Genomic DNA, 21754 nt, shown 5'->3' on the forward strand with positions numbered 1-21754 from the left:
CCATCCACAGTAATTTGTGATATTTAGTTATTTAGCACAATCCGCTGCTTCGCTTTTATTAAATCGTTCTGAACCATCACTAATTCAAAATCTTCGATCTCCATTGAAAGCTTCCAGACCCATTCCACCGCTTAGCACTACCTCGACACCTTCTCGAACCTTCTTCCTCCTTCGACCAACTCCACCACACTCTAGAGCAGCATGCTTGTGGCAAAGTGACCTTGACCCCACCATCTGCTTCATTGCATGGGGTTTCAAATTCTCACCAGTGGTACGGTATTCATGGTTTTTTTTTTTTTTTTGACGTGGCTTGCAGAAGAAAACAGGGACGAAGAGTGAATTTTATGGGCCTTCATGGGCCATGAGTTATGTTTTGTTCGTTTTAACAAAAACACAAAGGCAGTTTTATTGAAGTTTGACTTTTTTTTTTTGAATTTCATAAAAAGTCAAAATCATTATGTGTGTCTAATTTTCACCTGGTAAAAATTAGTTACACAAACCATCTCTATTATGATTTCAGATCAAATGCTAATCAGGTCCAATAGTCTTTAGTGTCGCACCATGTCAAATTTCAATGGAATGATAGATATGATGGCCACTACAGGTTGCTGAATAGTGTAGTCACGACTCACGGTGGACGATACCATAATAAATAATAAAAAAATATTATTTATACATTAAAATTAATTATTAAAATTAGTTATTATATATTTATGTATAAATATATATTATTTATAATTTATTTTTTATATATATTTTATATTTTAATATTTATTTTATATTAATAATTAATTTTAGTAACCGAGTTCAATATACACCTAATCTAACATAATATAATTGTATCTTATAGTATTTTTTCAAAATTCAAATAATAAAAAAATGATTATTTGCATAAAATAAATATTTTTATGTGAAAATATATTAAGATGTGAAGATGTGTTATATTAAATAGTTTGGTCAAACTATTAATCTAGCGAACTCAATTATCATTTTTATATAAATACGCACGCCTTCATGTACGTAGTTATCTTTTTCATAGTCTCAAACTCTCAATAGATTTTAAAGAACAAATTAAATCAAGATTTTAGATCTTTTAATAATTGTTTTTATTGCAAGCCATGATATATACTTAACAATTTAAATAAAATTAACCAATACACTCACTCACTTTCAAGACAAATAAGCAGTTTTTAATTTTTTTATAGTTATTATTTGTCAAAAACAATTATTATTTCATTAGAGTTTTTTTATGATCACTAAATTATATATAAAAAATGTATTTACAAGTATTTTCACTGTTAATAATTGGAAAATATTAAATGCCATTTTTAATATTATGGCCCAGTAATTATTCACGATTCAATATAATTAAGTGTATTATAAAGAAAAAACTATTTTTTACAATTGAAAGCTCTCAATGCAAGAATAACATTGACTGTTTTATGTTTTATAATTATTCATGTTGGAATATATTTAGATATAATATATTAATATAATATCTAGATATATATCATATAAATTTTATATTTATGAATTTGATATTAGATAAATGTTATCATTATAATTAAATCATATTCTTAGTTTATAAATAAATATTATTTCTCATTCTACATTCTCATTATATTTCTGAATATTAAATTTAATTTATTCTGTAATTCATCATGAATTCTAACAATTTACATAATTATATATTCAAATAGATAATTATTATTAATACATATACTTATAGTGTTCGTTGCCTTAGCTTTTTCATTTCCTTTTCTTTTTCCTTTGGAAATAAAAGAGGTATACAAGTTAATCAGCCACAGATTGATTAGTCTTGGTGCACATAAGTACTAATGAGTTAAACAATTCTGGTCAACGTAATAATCCCAAATTCCCAATAACATGAGTAGATTAGCAAAAGTTTTTACATACATACACATTGCAAGGGCATTACAATAAAATATAAAAAGGAAATAGCAATAATACATAGATGTATATATCTACCTCTATTATTATATTTTATTTGCTCTTATAATAAAATATAAATTATTTTCTTTAGCAATTGAAAGATAGATGTATATATTTATTTGTATTATTATATTTTATTTGTCTTCATTATAAAATATAAATTATTTTTGTTTCAATAGTTACTTAAAATTGGGTTGTTTTTGGATATGAACGTGTGGTTGAGACTTCTAAGGCAATGTCCGATTTCTGATAGTATTGAAATGCCACCGTCCGAATTTCTCGTGAAGAGGTGAGGGGTGGTACCTGCAAGGACTTTGATGCTTAAGTTAGCAAGGAGTTTGGAGTAGGTTTTTAGTAGATTGTGTCCTGAACATACTTGAGAAATGTCAGTGTATTTATAGTAAAATAGATAACCACCTTTTAGTGTAGTTTCATTTTTTATGGTGGATAATTATTCATTTTTTTTAGAAAAGTTAATGAGATCTTCTTTTTAGATAAATAGAAAATATCTTAAGAGTTAATTACTTATTCATATAAGTTAAGCTGTAGTCGTTATGTCCAACCTCTATGAGGTCAGATAAGTGTAGTAAAGACGAATTTTTGTATTGAGTCTTTATTTGTTTTGGGTCTACCTTTATCTTTAGGTTAGGGTATAAATAATTTTCTTAAATTTTATATTAAAAAATATTTTATAAAACCAATGTATTATTAGACACTTTTTATTTATCAAATATATATAAAAATAAATAAATATAGCATAAATAAAAATAATAATTGTTTAGAGGTACATGAAACTAAGGATGGCGAAAATCTCTGGTGAGGCAAGTACCCCGAGAATTTACCCGCCAAAAAATGGTTTTGTATCTGCGGAAATGGGAGATGGGGACCCGATTATTATATGAGGCAGAGGCGGGAATAGAAGTCTCCGATCTGTGGCGACCCATATAATTTTTTTATATATGAAAAGACTTAAATATATATATATATATATATATATATATATATATATATATATATATATATATATATGAGATACATAAATCTTAACCGTCAATTTTCTTCCGCAAAATTAAAATTGAAAATTTGAAACCCTCTAATAGCGTCGCCGTCAAGCTCTTCATCTCTCACTGCTTCCCCATCTCACTCTCAAGGTCACCGGCCACTACAGCACCGTCGTCGAGCGCCCAAGTCCCATCCTGTGGAGAGCGTCATTGTCGCGCTCAACGCACCTGACTCAGCCAAGGAGAATGTCGTTGTCCCTGCCTGACCGAGCCAAGGCAGAGGAGCTTCGCCGTTTTCGCGTCAAAGCTTCTATGCCATTTTCGTCGTCAGAGAAAAATCGTGTCCTTTGTCAGTGCCCCTTCCTTTTGGTAAGTTAATTTCTGTGATTTTTATTTACCTTAAAGTATTTCTGTGAATCTATGACTATTGTGAATATATAGGTGATTTATGTGAATTTGTGATTGTTGTAGATCTGTAATTCTGTAAATACATTGTTTCATTTTATTTCTGTGATTTCTATGCCCTAATGATGAAACCTCATACATATGATATTATTAAAAATTTTTGCTTGATTATTGGTAATTTTTGTTTATGTTTTGCAATTTTACTAAAATTATGTTTTAATTTTATTATTTTAGAGTTTATCTCTAATTTCTGTGAATATGTGATGGTTGTGAATCTGTGAATCCTGTTTTATTTGTTTCTGCCCTAATGATGAAAATATCATATATGTGATACTATTGAAAATTTTTGCTTGCAATTATTGGTGGTTTTTGTTTATGTTTTGCAATTTTTTTGCGATTATGTTTTAATTTTATTGTTTTAGAGTTGATTTTGATTTTTTTTAAATGTAGGATTTAAATAAATCGGATTATATTTTACAATCATTATCATTATAAAAGAAGGTCATTTATATTTTTAGAATGTATTTATTAGAATTTTGAATATGTTTGGTTGTTTTATGAATTTATTTGAAACTTGGATGGAAATAATATTTATTTCTTGTTATTTAAGTTTTTAAAAATTATGGAGATTATTCTTGCAATGATATTTACAGATTATTTTTTTATTTTTTTATTTTTTGTTTTTTTAATACTTTTAAGTTTTTTTAAAATTTGCAAATATTTACAGAGACTTCGATTCCCAAACAGATATAAAGTCTCATTACCCGTTGCAAATAATAATAATAATAATAATAATAAAGACAAACTTAAAATGACGAAAATAATGAGGATATATCTTCGATCCGTTTCATAGATATTCGTTGCCATTCCTATCTAAAATAAAGACCAAGAAAATGGGCTTGTGATGAATGTTTTGATCGTCCGAAAACTGCTCTTCGGTCTGCTCTAGACAACGGTTGAGGGGACTACTTACAAGAAATTCTAATATCAAAATCGCAAATATATAGATATAAAATTAGATGATAATTATTTAAGAGATAATGGCAAAATTTGAAATAAAATTTTAGAGGACTAGATAGAAGATATTGTTAAAATGTTTTTGATATAGACTTCATTTAAAATAAATTCGTTTAATCCATGAGGTGGTCAAACGAGATCTACATGTAAACGGTCTCTCTGTAGACATGATACATGACAGAGCACAATGGCGTCGTTTGATTCATGTAGCCGACCCCACTTAGTGGGATAAGGCTTTGTTGTTGTTGTTGTTGTTGTTTGATATAGAGTCTCATTCCAAAGAATTAATGTCAAACTTGTCAGATGCAACTCTTTGAATTTTTGGAGGTTATATCTCACTTTTTTCGTAATTCATTAAAGTAAAAAAAAAAAACTATCTACAGGTGTTGATATTGTAAAAATTATATGTTCTCTTTCTTGAATATTAGCCTTTCTCTTAAAAATATATCAATTCTTTGATTTTTCATGATTATTTTATATAAAAATTTGAATATATATCCTGTAAAATATGTAAAAAAAAGTTAGAAAGACAAATATTAAAATTTATAATATTTAGTCAATTTATATGAATACAATAATATCAATACTTATTAAATATTCTAATATTTTATCATATAAAAAATTAAATTAAATAAATAGTAAAATATAAAATAATATTAAATTATATAAATAAAAAATACCTAATTTTTTTATATTTGAACTCAAAGATAGAGAGAGTGTTGCTTATTAAATAGAGAACTGTGAAATGCGAATACACTCAATTCAGTCTAAATTTAATAATGTTTGAATGTTTAAAACTAAAAACTATTATGCAATAAAAATAAGAAATGAAAATTGAACTTTAATATTTTAAGTTATAATAAAATATTTAAGTCAAATAAATAATTTTTTAATTTTTAAAAAAATATTACTAATTTTTTTAATAAAAATTTAAAAAATTATAATCCTCCTTGACCTTCTTTGTCTTAGCTAAGCTCCGCCTGCTAAGGGGTAGCGTATTTATAAGATGGACAGGATAGATAACTGAGTCACATCTTGTGGGATTCGTTTGGCTAATGATGGACAATTGTTTTTCTTATTGTGTGAGCGTTTATTGCAGAATAGAGTGGTTATTCCTCTGCATGCATGCTAGGTATAGTGAAAGTAATAAGGATAAAATTATTTTATTGCATAATAGAGTTGTTAATAAGTCTCATTCGTAATTTAAAAAAAAATCTGATTAAACTATTAAATAATAGAATCTAATTATTTTATTGAACCAGATCCGATAAAATTATTTAAATTAATAATTCACTCTTTTACAATGTAATTTTAGACTTTTAGTGTTTCGGATAGTGACAGTAAATATTTTATATTTTTATTAAGAAATATTTTGGTATAAGTAATAAAAAAGTAAAAATATATTTTTTTTAAATTACATATAGTAAAAATTATTTTAATAAATAAAAATATATTAATTGCTACCCTTCTCAGTCCTTTACGTTACGTTATATATGCATGATGCAATACCGTTTAGCACATATATTCCCAAGGTCACTTGCCACTTGCCATGGTTACATGAACTTGCTTACCTAACTTTTTTCCACACGTCCTATTATTCACATCTTACGCTCTAAAGTTGAATGGCTTAATCGGTGTTGATAAGCTTCGTTGACCCTTGATTTCATTGCAATAATCTAAATAATAATGTTTTTGTATTTAAGGGGTATCAAAATCGAAAATATTCAAATTAAATAAATAAGTTATAATTTTATCTTTATCCTTTTGGTTTTAAGATTTTAGATAGATGGACATAAAATCATGGTCTAAAATTATACGAAGACTTTATTCTAATTAAATCATTTATCTACCTGTTATATTTATTTTATTTAATTTTTTTCAAATAAATTTATATCCTACAATACAATACATGTCTATTTTTAGCATCAAACGGTTACTAGATAGGGCCTTAGCGTCACTCTAAGCCCCAAGGAGAGGAAAAGACAAATCAACACGATCATATCATTCATCAATATGACTTCTCTCATTTAATTTTTCATCACCTTTGATTTATCTTCTTTTTCATTTATCACTATAAATAGTGTGGAGAAATGCATAGTTCATGTACTTTCACTGCATATCTTTTAATTAATCACAATGGCAAATATGAATACTAAGCCCTTTTTCTTTTTCTGCTTGTTTTGCACATTGTTGCTGATCTCTGCTGTGGTAGCAATTGATCAACCATCCAAAGATGAGGAACAAGGTATATATGTAAAATAATAATTCACAAATAAATTTTAAAAATATTATGTATATACTAAAAATTAATCATTAAGTTAGTTATTATATATGTATTTATGTATATTATATAATTTATTTTTAATATATAATTTATATTTTAATATATATTTTATTCATTCTATCTAAACTAAAAGGTAAAGCAGACTTTAATTTGCTCATAATTTTTAATTTAATTTATATATTTAAATATTTAAATTGTTTTAATTTTGTACAAATTTTTTTAAGTATTTTTAAATGTACCTCTATGATTTAATTCCCATGCATGTTAGCTTTTGTTATTGACCTATATCTTACAAGTTTTAAAAAAGTTACTTCTATAATTTAATTGCTAAGATCAAATTGAAAATTTTGTAAAATCCTAGGAATAAACAATTTACATTACCCTAACAAAATTGTTGCTATTAATTTTATTCAGTACACCCTAACCGTGGGGGAGGAGGTGGTCACGGCGGAGGCTGGGGAGGTGGTGGTCGCGGGGGAGGAGGTGGTCACGGCGGAGGCTGGGGAGGTGGTGGTCATGGAGGACACGGCGGAGGACACGGTGGAGGCTGGGGAGGAGGTGGTCATGGAGGACATGGTGGAGGACATGGCGGAGGACATGGTGGAGGACATGGCGGAGGACAAGATCGCTATTGATGTAAAAATATTGAAAAATAAAAATAAAAATAAAAACCTAGATGCATTCCATATACTAAAGGTAGCATCTATGAACTAATTAAGAAATGAAGCACGGGCTACTATATGATTGTATACATTATACACCATGCTCTTGTACTATATACCGTTAATTATATATGTTATATCTTTAATATTACCTCACATATTCATAGTTTCAAATTACCTTTAATTCTTGTTTATTAATTTTAGGATAAATATCTAATAAATTAATCTCTAAAAACTTTTAGGTCGAACACTTTGATTTTGAAAAAAAAAATTAATATTATCAAAAATTATTTTTGTCTGATTGTTCTTTGCTTTATTTTAAAAGAGATTGACTTATTTTAAAATATATATTTTGAGACTCACTTAATTATTTTATAATAAAATTTAATAAAAAATTTGTCCAATATAAATATAAAAAAAATTGATTTAAAGTGACTTAAGACCAGTCTAATCGATGAGAATATAATAATTCTCTTGAATTTTGTAAAAGATAAAAATTATTAAAAACTAAAGTATTCAATTAAAAAAAAAATTTATAAAATAAAATGAATATTTACTCTAAATTGTATGAATCACTCTTTTAATTTTCAGGTAATAATTAGTGCAATTGATCAACATATAATATCTATTTATCAGGATAAATTTGTTAAGGTAGGTAAAGAAGTACAAAGTCGAAAACTGATCAAGAAAGGTCAAAAAATTGTTAAAAGTTGATAACTAGTTATATTGTGTGTATTGTTATTATAAAAAAATTTAACCATTCTATATAAATTTTTTAGAAGTAGAATGTAATAGAAGAGTATCAAACTTACTTTTAGTAATTTATTATTGAAAAGTATTTTTTTAGTTCAGTTCAGTTTACAGTGCATTGCTTCCTATGTATCACTTGCTTTACAAGTTGTTCTTTTTTTACTCTTTTATATACTAGTATCATATAAAAAAAAAAAGTACTTTTCAATAAATTACTAAAAATAAATTTAATATTCTCCAATTACGTTCCACTTCTAAAAAACTTATATAAAGTGATTAAAATCATTTCATAACAGCAATACACATAATACTAGTTATCAGTTTTTAACAATTTCTTAACCTTTCTTATCAATTCTTAACCTTGTGCTTCTTTGTCTGTCTTAACAATTCAACACTTTAAAATTTAACGCACAAATTTTGAGTAAACTACATAGATATTTAATTTGTTTTTTGCTTTTTATTTTTTATAATTTTTAAGAAAATACAAAATAGTAGTCTTGTAGCTTTATTATGGTTTTGATATGAGTTTTAAGTTGTTTCAATTTGGAGATTCATTCTCTTGGCAAATTACTCTTCTAATTTGCACCAGATTTCACATGCATAATCACAATCTACTAGCTAATTGACTTGTAAACATAGAATTAATTGAAGTAAAGAACTAGGAAATTAGAAACTGATCATCTTGCTCTTTAGAATCATATTTTTTGAAATCTTTTGTGATTCAAGTGATCTTTTGAGAGATCATTAGACTTGATAAATGCAAGAACTTGGTATTTTCACAAAACAAAATTGTCTTCATTTAATTTGAAAGATATGGTGTTAATTGAAGTTTGAGTGCTTCGAATTTGTGATAGTGCTTAGAATTGTAATAACTGTGTAAAAATTATGATTAAGGCTGGAATCTATATTTTATCTGCGGGTATTCAATTTGGACCAATCCGTTTAGATAGGGTTGTCTACCCTATTAAGGTAAGGTGCAATACGAGTTCACTAAGTTATGTATGTAGTGAAAAAAGTGAGTGTAAAATTCACAATTTTTTTCTTATAAAAACTTGAAATAACCACTAAACTAATTGATGATCATATTATTTGTAATTTTATGTTAGATTTCTTTAAAAAAATTTTATTTTTAGTTTTAATTTGAACTTAACTTTTTATTTTCTATTTTATTCATATGCATGAAATTTGGAATGGTTGAATTTTATATTTGCTTGAAATTTTTTTATTTTTTTGCAAGTTGGACCGGGTAGAGTAGGGTTTAGAACTTTAGAGTGCAGGTAGGGTTAGGGTTGAGAAATTCTCAACCCATGGGTAGGGTAAGGTAGAATTTTAAAAAAATTTTTAACTCGCCCAAACCCTACTCTACCCTACCCATTGTCAGCCCTAATTATAATAAATATTTTTTATACCGCATAAACTTTTTTTTTTTATATCACCAAATCTTTTCAAATTATCTATATAAATAAGGTCAATAACATAAAGAATGGAAAATAAAAATAAATAAATTTTAATCACAATAACACTTAAAAAATAAGTTATAAATTTAATTCAGACAAAAAATAAAAAATGTATATATAATAGAATACAATAAATATTTTATAAACTGTATGAATAATATGAAAAATAAAAATAATATAAAATAAAAAATATAACATATATAAAAAATATTATTATTATTATTATTATTATTATTATTATTATTATTATTATTATTATTATTATTATTATTATTATTATTATCTTTCAATAAAAAAATGAAAGACTTACAAATTCTACAAAATAAAAGTACTAAATATAATTTAATATAATGAATAAAAATTAAAATTAGTCTAAAAAATTAAATAAAATACTTCAAACAATTTTATACAGATAGAATTCTTTTTTATTTTATAGGACCTTGAACTTTTTTGTAGGAACAAAATATCAAAAATTAATTAAAAAGATAAAAAAATAAAATCATATAAAATCTTAAAGAATAATATTAAAATATACAAAAATTATAAAATATAAATAAATAAATAAAACACAAAATATTATTTAAATATTTTAAAGAATAAAAAAAACAAACGAATAATCATCTAAAAAAAATAAAAGAAATGTTAAATAGTAAAGGAGATAATGGTTTTAACCTCTTAACTTCGGCTTCTGGCCATAGTCTTTTTTTTCCTCTCTTTGATTTCTTTTTCTTTTAATTGTCACATCAAAAAAATTTAAAAAATAATTCAAAAAAATAAAAACAGTGATGCTAATATAATAACTATATAATCAAAATACATAAGAAAAAATTAGATTATTATATAACAAAATTAACATAAATATATTTTATTATTAAAAAAATAAATTTAAAGTAAAACAAAGTTACACGTAAAAAACAAAAAAAATTAAAATAACAAAAACTAATAAAAAAATAATTTTTATAATTTTATTCTGTCATTTTTATATATAAAAATTAAAAAAATAATAATTTATAATTAAATTAATTTATATTTTTTATATTTAATTTAAATAAATAATAAATTATTTTATTTTAATTTAATCCTTAAATTTATATTATTTGATTTTTTCTCATTAGATGAATTTTGTAATTTTTTATCGCAAATAAAGTGATTTATACATGATATAATATCTAATACTACTATAATACAAAAACAATATAATAACAATAATTAATAACAACATTATTTCATAATTAATACCAATATAAATTTATTGTTTTATACAGGAGACAATAATTTTTAACTAAATTAATTTATATTTATTATATTTAATTAGAACAAATAACAAATTATCTATTTTATTATATATTTTATAAGTTAATGAATCAAAATAATTATATAATAAGTATAAATTAATTGATTAATATAAATTATAATAAATTATGTGATATTTAAATATTTAATCAAATTAATTAATTAATATAATTAATTTATCATAATAAATTGTATTTAATAAATTAAAAAAATAAATCAAAATATACTTTTAAAAATATCTTATGTAAAAATTTGAATTTTATATAATAAAAAGAATAGATTTTAAACTTTTAGTGTTTTGGATTTTGACAGTAAATATTTTATATTTTTATTAAGAAATCTTTTTTGTTTAAGCTAAGTAATAAAAAAGCAAAAATATATTTTTTTATAATTATATATAATAAAAATTATTTTAATAAATAAAAATATATTAATTGCTGCCCTTCTCAGTCCTGTACGTTGCATTATATATGCATGATCCAATACCATGGTTACATGAACTTGCATACCTAATTTTTTTCCACACGTCCTATTATTCACATTTTATGCTCTAAAGTCGAATGTCTCAATCGGTGTTGATAAGCTTCGTTGACCCTTAATTTCATGCAATAATATTCAAATAATAATGTCTTCGATCGGTTGTTTTTAAGGGTATCAAAATCGAAAATATTCAAATTAAATAAATAAGTTATAATTTTATCTTATCCTTGTGGTTTTAAGAGTTTAGATAGATGGACATAAAATCATGGTCTAAAATCATACAAAGACTTTATCCTAATTAAATCAATTTATCTATTTTATTTTATTTTATTTTATTTTTCAAATAAATTATATCCTAAAATACAATACACGTCTATTTTTAGCATCAAACGGTTACTAGATAGGGCCTTAGCGTCACTCTAAGCCCCAAGGAGAGGAAAAGACAAATGAACACGATCATATCATTCATCAATATGACTTCTCTCATTTAATTTTTCATCACCTTTGTTTTATCATTTTTTTCATTTATCACTATAAATAGTGTATGTGGAGGAGAAACGCATAGTTCATGTACTTTCACTACATATCCTTTAATTAATCACAATGGCAAAGATGAATACCAAGCCCTTTTTCTTTTTCTTCTTGTTTTGCACATTGTTGCTGATCTCTGCTGAGGTAGCAATTGATCAACCATCCAAAGATGAGGAACAAGGTATATATGTAAAATAATAATTCGCAAATAAATTTTAAAAGTATTATATTTATATTAAAAATTAATTATTAATTAATTATTATGTATTTATATATATTATATAATTTATTTTTAATTTATAATTTATATTTTAATATATATTTTATATCAAGTAATTAATTTTTAACACAACCGTAATATATTTGTATAAATTTTTCTTTTACACACCAATTTTCATGCATGATTGATTATTTCACTATTAACTTAAAAAGTTAAAAGTCAAAAGTCAAAACTACTATTTTAAGTTCATCATGAAGTACATAAATGCTATTTTAACTTTAACCACCAAAAATGTTATTTTGTCCTCTTTCCCTTTCTTTTTACATTTATAATCTATAAATTAACGTGCTAATAAAAAATTAACTAAAACAATTTAAATTTGTTTTATATATTTAATATTTATTAATTGTTTTTATAATTAATAAATGTTAAATAAGATAAATTTAAATTATTTTTATATTCCTAGTATTATTGTTTTTATAATTTAAATGTTAGGATCGAATTAAAAAAAATTAAAATCCTAGGAAGAAAACAATTTACATTACCCTAAATGTTGCTATTAATTTTATTCAGTATACCCTGATCGCCGGGGAGGAAGTGGTCATGGCGGAGGCTGGAAAGGAGGAGGTCGTGGAGGACATGGTGGAGGCGGGAGAGGAGGTGGTCGTGGTGGAGGCAGGGGAGGAGGTGGAGGACATGGCGGAGGACAAGATCGCTGATAAGACATTGCGGCGGTTATCTGTTACTATTGATGTAAAAATGTTAAAAAAAAAAAAACCTAGATGCATCATGTACTAACTGTAGCATCTATGAACTAAGAAATAAAGTACAATCACCATGCTCTTGTACTATGTATCGTTAATTATATATATTATATCTTTAATATTACCATACATATTCATAGTTTGAAATTACCTCTAATTTTTGTTTATTAATTTTAGAATAAATACCTAAATTGATTCCTAAAAGAATTTTAGATAAAATACTTTGATTTTGAACAAAAAAAAATTATTTTCAAAAATTAATTTTGTTAGATAGATTATTCCTTGTTTTGTTTTAAAGGAGATTAATTTGTCTTGAAATATATTTGTTCGGTGAAGCGGTTACCGGACAACTCGGATGAACACTTGAGGGGGTGAGAACGCTTCGATCGTGGTCGTGCTAGGTTTGGATCTACCGGGTAGCCGAACTCTTGTTGAGGAAAAAGAGGGGGTGCCACCTGCAAAAGACACTCCGACGCTCTAGTCAGCTAGTGTGCAGGTGGGGAATAGGTTAGGTGGAAAGTGTGACGTACCTAGGGGGAGGGTAGGACCCTTCCCTTATATACTATGTCAGGTGTGGGCCCCAGGAGGACAGAACTCATCTTCTTCGAAGCTTCCTTGCACAGCTGTGGCGGCCAGCTGTCCCAAACGGATGCGCGGGTCGGATAGGTTCGGGTCACCTGACCGTTGAGGTCGGGTGGTGATCGGGTCGGGTAGGCCCAAGTTCTTTCTTGGGCCAGGCCGTAACAGTGCCCCCGACGCGTGAGCAACAGCCGCGTGGGCTGTTGGTGACGCGCCGTTCCTGGCCTCTTGTGTTGTCACTAATTCGGACGTCCGTGGGGAGGACGTGCCTTTTTCACGCGTGCCTATTTGTTGCTGGGGCGATTGGTTACTGCCTCATTTTTCGCGTCGAGCATTAAATGTTCATAATGGGTTTGAAACCCTTTATGCAAAGACTGATATGCCCTTCGACTTTCGCGCTCCCTTTGATGGTGGTTTTAAAACTGTTTAGTAGCACTTTTTGGGGTTTATTTGGCGATCATCTCCTCTGATTCCAATTCTGTCGTCCTCCATCTCCTTCTTCCTTATTAATTCCAGGGCGTTTGTTGCTGCTTTCTTTCCAGATTTTTGTCATCAACACAGGTAATTTCCTTTATCTTTTGTCATTTTTTGCTTCTGCCATTACTTCTTTTCGTGCATGTATGTTTATCTTGCATGATGGTTGATCTTAGGTCCTGGGGGGGTTGCCATTCTTAGTGTGACTTTGTTTGGACCTTTAACTTTTAATCGTGTTTAGCCTTAGTTGGGGAGTAGTGTGGGGGTAGCTTCTGTATTCGTTCCGAGCTCCCGACCTCTTAGACTGACTGGATGGTCCCCCCATGTAGGTATGGCTCGCACCGCCTCCCGGGCTTCCCCTTCTCCCGCGGCGTATGACCCCTACGCCTGGGTTGTTTCTGATGTAAAGGACTCTCCCAACCAAATGGGCGAGGAGGAGCTCACCGAGTTCCGTCAGAATGAGTACTTGTGCGGAGGGACAGACGAGGAGGCCAATTACGACGTCTTCGTCCCGGCTCCTCATGAGCGCTTGTACGAGCTTAATTTCCACGCCCCCCGAGTTGCCGACTGGATTTGGTTCTACAAATCCATGTTTACTCAAGTGGGAGTCCGTATTCCATTTTCCGCCTTCCAGATGGCGCTTCTAGGTCGGATTTCCGTGGCGCCGTCGCAATTGCATCCGAACAGCTGGGCTTTAATCCGCTGTTTCGAGATGGTTTGTGAGTATCTCGAGCTGCCGGTGTCTGTAGATGTTTTTCTTTTCTTTTTCAATCTTACAAACCCTTCGAAGGAAGGGAAACATAAGAAGGGGTTCATGTCCTTCCGGTCTGCCCAAGGTCGGAGGATTTTTGGTCTGTTTGAGGACTCCTATCATGGATTTAAGGATAAATATTTCAAGGTCCGTCCGGTCAAAGGTCGTCATCCCTTTTGGTTGTCGTTGGAGGGGGCACGCCTCATCCCGACCTATTGGAGCTTCGGGGCAGGGTCCAACGCCTTTGTTAAAGTGTCCTATAAGGGCATGGCTGCGGTGGACAGGAGGATTGCCGACGTGTTGCTGGCAATCTTTGGGAGGAATCATGTGAATCCTCACCTCCTCATGGGTGACCGGGAGGCCGGTCGGAACTATATTTGTGAGGAATCTTTGCTTGCTTTGTCTCTTAGCATCTTGCTTTTCCTAATAACTTATTGCGACTAACGGACTTCTTTTTCTTTTCACAGTGGGAATGTCTGCCGAGATAACGGGTCTCCCCAACTTGTTCCAAACCTTCCTATGCGCGAGTGACGACGAGGGGGGTAATGAGAAATCTGCTGCTGCCCCGGAGGACAAGGCCGCCTCCGAGCAAGGGGCTGCGGTCGACGAGACCGGCACCCCGGCTCAGGGTGCCTCGGTTCAGGTTGATAAGGTGGTTCACGTTTCCCCCTTCCACGAGGTGGTCGGTACTGGGGGTTCGACGTCCAACCCTGATGCCGATGACGAGGTGGAGGAGGTTCCTAGCCTCAAAAGGAAGAGGAAAATGTCCAGCAGTCCTGAGGGGGTTCTTACTGTCATGGAAAAGAACTTCGACGCCGGGAACTTTATAGATTCTCAGCTGATTCCTGGTACTGAAGAGCATTTTCATGAATCATCCCTTGCCGGGCAAGCGAGGTGGATGTATCGTACCCTCTTGCGCGGCGCAGTGATAGCTCGGAAAGTCGAGTTCGAGCTGTCCGGGATGGAATCTCTTCGCAGGAGGTTGGAATCTGCTGGAAAGGCTAATAATGAGCTTAAACAAGTTGAGACTCTCCGGGAGCAGCTGACCCAATCTAATGAAAAGCTTGACGCCGCCGAGAAGAAAGCTGCTGTTGCCGAGAAGAAAGTCACTACCGCTGAGAAAAAGTTGGAAGAGTCGGACGCCACGATTTCACGTCTTGTTGATCGCGAAATGACTTTAGAGAGTCAGGTCGGCGCGGCACAAAAACGGGTGGCCGAGATGGAGAAGGAGAAGCAAGCTGTGGAGGCTGAGTTGGCAGTGTTAAAAACAAAGTACAAAGACGTCGTCAAGCAGGGGAAGGGCGCGATCCTGGCGACCGAGGAGGCCCTTAAGGCTCAGGTCAAAATTGTTGCTCCTGGTTTCGACACGTCGGCAATTGGTGTCTTCAAGGTGATCAAGGACGGGAAGATTGTTGACGTTCCCAAAAAGTGATTCCTCTCATTTTGTATGAAACTTTTGGTTGGCCGTTTGCTTTGGCTTTTGTGAACAGTTTGTTTTATTGGGTTTTTTGCCCGCTTTGTTAATTAATACTTTAATTCGTCTGGTAGTGTTGCCGTTTATGTTCACCGTTATTGGTTTGTAGTTGCCGTTTGTGGGGCCAAGTCGTGGCTTTGTAGTGTAGCCGTTTGCTATCGTGGTGATTTATGGGCTACCGAGGTGATCAGTCCCGGGGCCGCTGGTGGACGAAATTGTGATCACATCAATGTAGTATTCTTTGTTGTTGTATGGAATCATTATTATGGCTCTTGGCTATGTGTGGACACAACTCCGTTCAACTTAACCAGCAAGTGTACTGGGTCGTCCAAGTAATACCTTACGTGAGTAAGGGTCGATCCCACAGAGATTGTTGGTATGAAGCAAGCTATGGTCACCTTGTAAATCTCAGTTAGGCAGATTAAATGGTTATGGGTTTCAAAAATTAATAATAAATAGAAAATAAAAAGGGATAGAAATACTTATGTAAATTAATAGTGGGAATTTCAGATAGGCGTGTGGAGATGCTAGAATCCTTTCGAATCTCTACTTTCTTATTGCTTTCATCCAATCCTTCTTACTCCTTTCCATGGCAAGCTGTATGTAGGGCATCACCATCATCAATGGCTACTTTTAATCCTCTCGGAAAAATGGTCCTATGCGCTGTCACTGCACGGCTAATCGTCTGGAGGCATCACCCTTGTTGATAGCTACATCCCATCCTCTCAGTGAAAATGGTCCAAATGCTCTGTCACAGCACGGCTAATCATCTGTCGGTTCTCAATCAGGTTGGAGTAGAATCCATTGATTCTTTTGCGTTTGTCACTAACGCCCAGCCTTCAGGAGTTTGAAGCTCGTCACAGTCATTCAATACCGGAATCCTACTCGGAATACCACAGACAAGGTTAGACTTTTCGGATTCCCAGGATCCTACTCGGAATACCACAGACAAGGTTAGACTTTCCGGATCCCCATGAATGCCGCCATCTATCTAGCTTATACCATGAAGATTCTGTTGGGGAATCTAAGAGATATGCGCCCGGCCTAAGGTAGAACGGAAGTGGTTGTAAATCACGCGCGTTCATAGGTGAGAATGATGATGAGTGTCACGGATCATCACATTCATCAAAGTGTTGTGCAACGTATATCTTGGAATAAGAATAAAAGAGAATTGAATAAAAAGTAATAGTAATTGTATTGAAACTTGAGGTACAGCAGAGCTCCACACCCTTAATAGGAATTTCTTGATGATGAGCTTCCTCATGCATCTCTTGAGAACCGTGGAGGGTCTCTCTTGCTTGCTCCATCCTCTTCTTGGTGATGGGCTTATCCTCTTCAATGAGGATGTCTTCTTCTATGATAACTCCAGCTGAGTAACATAGATGGCAAATAAGGTGAGGAAAAGCTAGCCGTGCCATGGTGGAGGGCTTGTCGGCTATTTTGTAGATTTCATTGGAGATGACCTCATGAACTTCTACTTCCTCTCCAATCATGATGCTATGAATCATGATGGCCCGATCCACAGTAACTTTAGATCGGTTGCTAGTGGGAATGATGGAGTGTTGAATGAACTCCAACCATCCTCTAGCCACAGGCTTGAGGTCCAGTCTTCTTAGTTGGACTGGCTTGCCTTTGGAGTCTCTCTTCCATTGAGCTCCTTCCACACATATGTCCGTAAGGACTTGGTCCAACCTTTGATTAAAGTTGATCCTTCTAATGTAAGGGCGTTCATCTCCTTGCATCATGGGCAAGTGGAATGCCAACCTCACATTTTCCGGACTAAAATCTAAGTATTTTTCCCGAACCATTGTGAGATAATTCTTTGGACTCGGGTTCATACTTTGATCATGGTTCCTAGTGATCCATGCATTGGCATAGAACTCTTGAACCATTAAGATTCTGACTTGTTCCATGGGGTTGGTTAGGACTTCCCAACCTCTTCTTCGGATTTCATGTCGGATCTCCGGATACTCATTTTTCTTGAGCTTGAAAGGGACCTCAGGGATCACCTTCTTCTTTGCCACAACATCATAGAAGTGGTCTTGATGGCTCTTGGAGATGAATCTTTCCATCTCCCATGACTCGGAGGTGGAAGCTTTTGTCTTCCCTTTTCCTTTTCTAGAGGATTCTCCGGTCTTAGGTGCCATTGATGGTAATGGAAAAACAAAAAAGCTTATGCTTTTACCACACCAAACTTAAAATATTGCTCGCCCTCGAGCAAGAGAAGAAAGAAGAGAAGAAGAAGAAGAAGAAAATGGAGGAGAGTGAGGGGAGATGGATTCGGCCAAGGTATAGTAGAGGGGGTAGTGTTGTGTGAAAATGAAGTGGAATGAAAGGGTATATATAGGGAGAGAGGAGAGGGTAGGTTCGGCCATTTAGGGTGGGATTGGGTGGGAAAATGTTTTTGAATTTTGAAGGTAGGTGGGGTTTATGGGGAAGAGTGGATGGATGTGAGTGGTGAATAGGTGATTGGGAAGAGAGATATGGGGAAGAGTAAAACTAGGATTAGGAGGTAAGGTGGGAATATAGTAGGTGGGGATCCTGTGGGGTCCACAGATCCTGAGGTGTCAAGAAATTCCATCCCTGCACCAAATAGGCATGTAAAATGCCTTTGCACACCATTCTGGCGTTTAAACGCCGAGTGGTGCACGTTCTGGGCGTTCAACGCCCATGTAAAGCATGTTTCTGTCGTTGAACGCCAGTTTCATGCTTGTTACTGGCGTTCAGCGCCAGCTTTTCTTCTAGGCACATTCCTGGCGTTCAGCGCCAGAATGTTGCTTGTTTCTGGCGTTCAGCGCCAGAATCATGCTCTGTTCTGGCATTCAGCGCCAGCCAGATGCTCCTTACTGGCGTTGAACGCCAGCCTGTGCTTCCTCCAGGGTGTGATTTTTCTTCTGCTGTTTTTGATTCTGTTTTTAATTTTTATATTTTTTTTCGTGACTCCACATGATCATGTACCTAATAAAACACAAAATAACAATAAAATAAAATAAAAATTAGATAAATAAAATTGGGTTGCCTTCCAACAAGCACTTCTTTAGTGTCAATAGCTTGACAGTGGGCTCTCATGGAGCCACAAAGGTGATCAGGTCAATGTTGTATAGTCCCAACACCAAACTTAGAGTTTGGATATGGGGTCTTAACACCAAACTTAGAGTTTGGTTGTGGCCTCCCAACACCAAACTTAGAGTTTGACTGTGGGGGCTCTTCTTGACTCTGAACTGAGAGAAGCTCTTCATGCTTACTCTCTTTTGTCACAGAGGGATGGCCATGTGCCTTAAACACAAGGTAGTCCCCATTCAATTGAAGGACTAGTTTACCTCTGTTGACATCTATCACAACTCCTGCTGTAGCTAGGAAAGGTCTTCCAAGGATGATGCATTCATCCTCTTCCTTCCTAGTGTCTAAGATTATGAAATCAGCAGGGATGTAAAGGCCTTCAACCTTTACTAACACGTCCTCCACTATTCCATAAGCTTGTCTCAATGACTTGTCTACCATTTGTAATGAGAACAAGGCAGGTTGTACCTCAATGATCCCCAGCTTCTCCATTACAGAAAGTGGCATAAGATTTATCCCTGACCCCAGATCACACAGAGCTTTTGCAAAGGTCATGGTACCTATGGTACAAGGTATCAAAAACTTGCCAGGATCTTATTTCTTTTGAGGTAAAATTTGCTGAATCCAGGTATCCAGTTCACTAATGAGCAAGGGAGGTTCTCTTTCCCAAGTCTCATTACCAAACAACTTGGCATTCAGCTTCATGATAGCTCCTAAATATTGAGCAACTTGCTCTCCAGTCACATCTTCATCCTCTTCAGAGGAAGAATAGTCTTCAGAGCTCATGAATGGCAGAAGAAGATTTAATGGAATCTCTATGGTCTCTATATGAGCCTCAGATTCCTTTGGATCCTTAATAGGAAACTCCTTCTTGCTTGAGGGACGTCCCAGGAGGTCTTCCTTACTAGGATTTTCGTCCTCCTCCTCCCTTGTGCATTCGTTCACATTGATTATATCAATGGCCTTACACTCTCCTTTTGGATTCTCTTCTGTATTGCTTGGGAGAATACTGGAGGAGTTTCAATGACTTTCTTACTCAGCTGGCCCACTTGTGCCTCCAGATTTCTAATGGAGGATCTTGTTTCACTCATGAAATTGAAAGTGGCCTTTGACAGATCAGAGACTAGATTGGCTAAATTAGAAGTGTTTTGTTCAGAATTCTCTATCTGTTGCTGAGAAGATGATGGAAAAGGCTTGCTATTGCTCAGCCTGTTGCGTCCACCATTGTTAAAGCCTTGTTGAGGCTTTTGTTGATCCTTCCATGAGAAATTTGGATGATTTATCCATGATGAGTTATAGGTGTTTCCATAAGGTTCACCCATGTAATTAACCTCTGCCATGGCAGGGTTCTCAGGATCATAAGCTTCTTCAGAAGCTGCCTCTTTAGTACTGTTGGATGCATGTTGTCATCCATTCAGATTTTGAGAGATCATGTTGACCTGTTGAGTCAACACTTTGTTCTGAGCCAATATGGCATTCAGAGCATCAATTTCAAGAACTCCTTTCTTCTGAGGTATCCCATTATTCACGGAATTTCTCTCAGAAGTGTACATGAATTGGTTATTTGCAACCATGTCAATGAGTTCTTGAGCCTCTTCAGGCATTTTCTTTAGGTGAATAGATCCACCTGCAGAATGGTCCAATGACATTTTCGAAAATTCAGAGAGACCATAATAGAATATATCTAATATGGTCCATTCTGAAAACATGTCAGATGGACATCTTTTGGTCAGCTGCTTGTATCTTTCCCAAGCTTCATAGAGGGATTCACCCTCTTTTTGTTTGAAGGTTTGAACATCCACTCTCAGCTTGCTCAGCTTTTGAGGAGGAAAGAATTTATCCAAGAAGGCTGTGACCAGCTTATCCCAGGAGTCCAGACTATCCTTAGGTTGTGAATCCAACCATATTCTAGCTCTGTCTCTTACAGCAAAAGGGAAAAGCATGAGTCTGTAGACTTCAGGATCAACTCCATTCGTCTTTACAGTCTCACAGATCTGCAAGAACTCAGTTAAAAACTGGTAAGGATCTTCAGATGGAAGTCCATAAAACTTGCAGTTTTATTGCATTAAGGCAACTAGCTGAGGTTTCAGCTCAAAGTTGTTGGCTCCAATGGCAGGAATGGAGATGCTTCTTCCATCAAATTTGGATGTTGGCTTTGTGAAGTCACCAAGCATTCTCCTTGCATTATTATTATTTTCGGCTGCTATCTCCTTCTCTTGTTTGAAAATTTCTGAAAGGTTGTTTTTGGATTGTTGTAATTTAGTTTCTCTTAGTTTCCTTTTCAGAGTCCTTTCAGGTTCAGGATCAATTTCAACAAGATTGCCTTTTTTCCTGTTCCTGCTCATATGAAAGAGAAGAAAACAAGAAAAGAAAGAGGAATCCTCTATGTCACAGTATAGAGATTCCTTTATGTTAGTAGAAAAAGAAAGGGGATAAGGAAAGGAGAATGGTTCGGATTTTTAGATGAAGAGAGGTGAAGAGAAGTGTTAGTAATTAAATAATTAAATAGAATAAGAGAGGAGGAAGAGAATTTCGAAAATAATTTTAAAAAGGGGTTAGTGATTTTCGAAAATTAGAGATAAAATGTAATTAAAATTAA

The 21754-nt window shown here is 32.8% G+C and overlaps 1 long non-coding RNA gene and 1 other non-coding gene across 2 annotated transcripts; both read left to right on the forward strand.

Annotated features, from left to right (window-relative positions):
* Positions 1-6313: 6313 nt before the first annotated feature.
* Positions 6314-7478, forward strand: LOC112703936 (uncharacterized). The gene is made up of 2 exons (XR_011863410.1): positions 6314-6621; positions 7075-7478. It is a non-coding gene; the product is annotated as an uncharacterized protein (transcript).
* Positions 7479-11741: 4263 nt separating this feature from the next.
* Positions 11742-12967, forward strand: LOC140174191 (uncharacterized). Its single transcript, XR_011863411.1, has 2 exons — positions 11742-12014; positions 12627-12967. It is a non-coding gene; the product is annotated as an uncharacterized lncRNA (long non-coding RNA).
* The last annotated feature ends 8787 nt before the right edge of the window (positions 12968-21754 follow it).

This window comes from Arachis hypogaea, chromosome 7, assembly GCF_003086295.3.
Source record: "Arachis hypogaea cultivar Tifrunner chromosome 7, arahy.Tifrunner.gnm2.J5K5, whole genome shotgun sequence".
Classification (NCBI taxonomy): domain Eukaryota; kingdom Viridiplantae; phylum Streptophyta; class Magnoliopsida; order Fabales; family Fabaceae; genus Arachis; species Arachis hypogaea.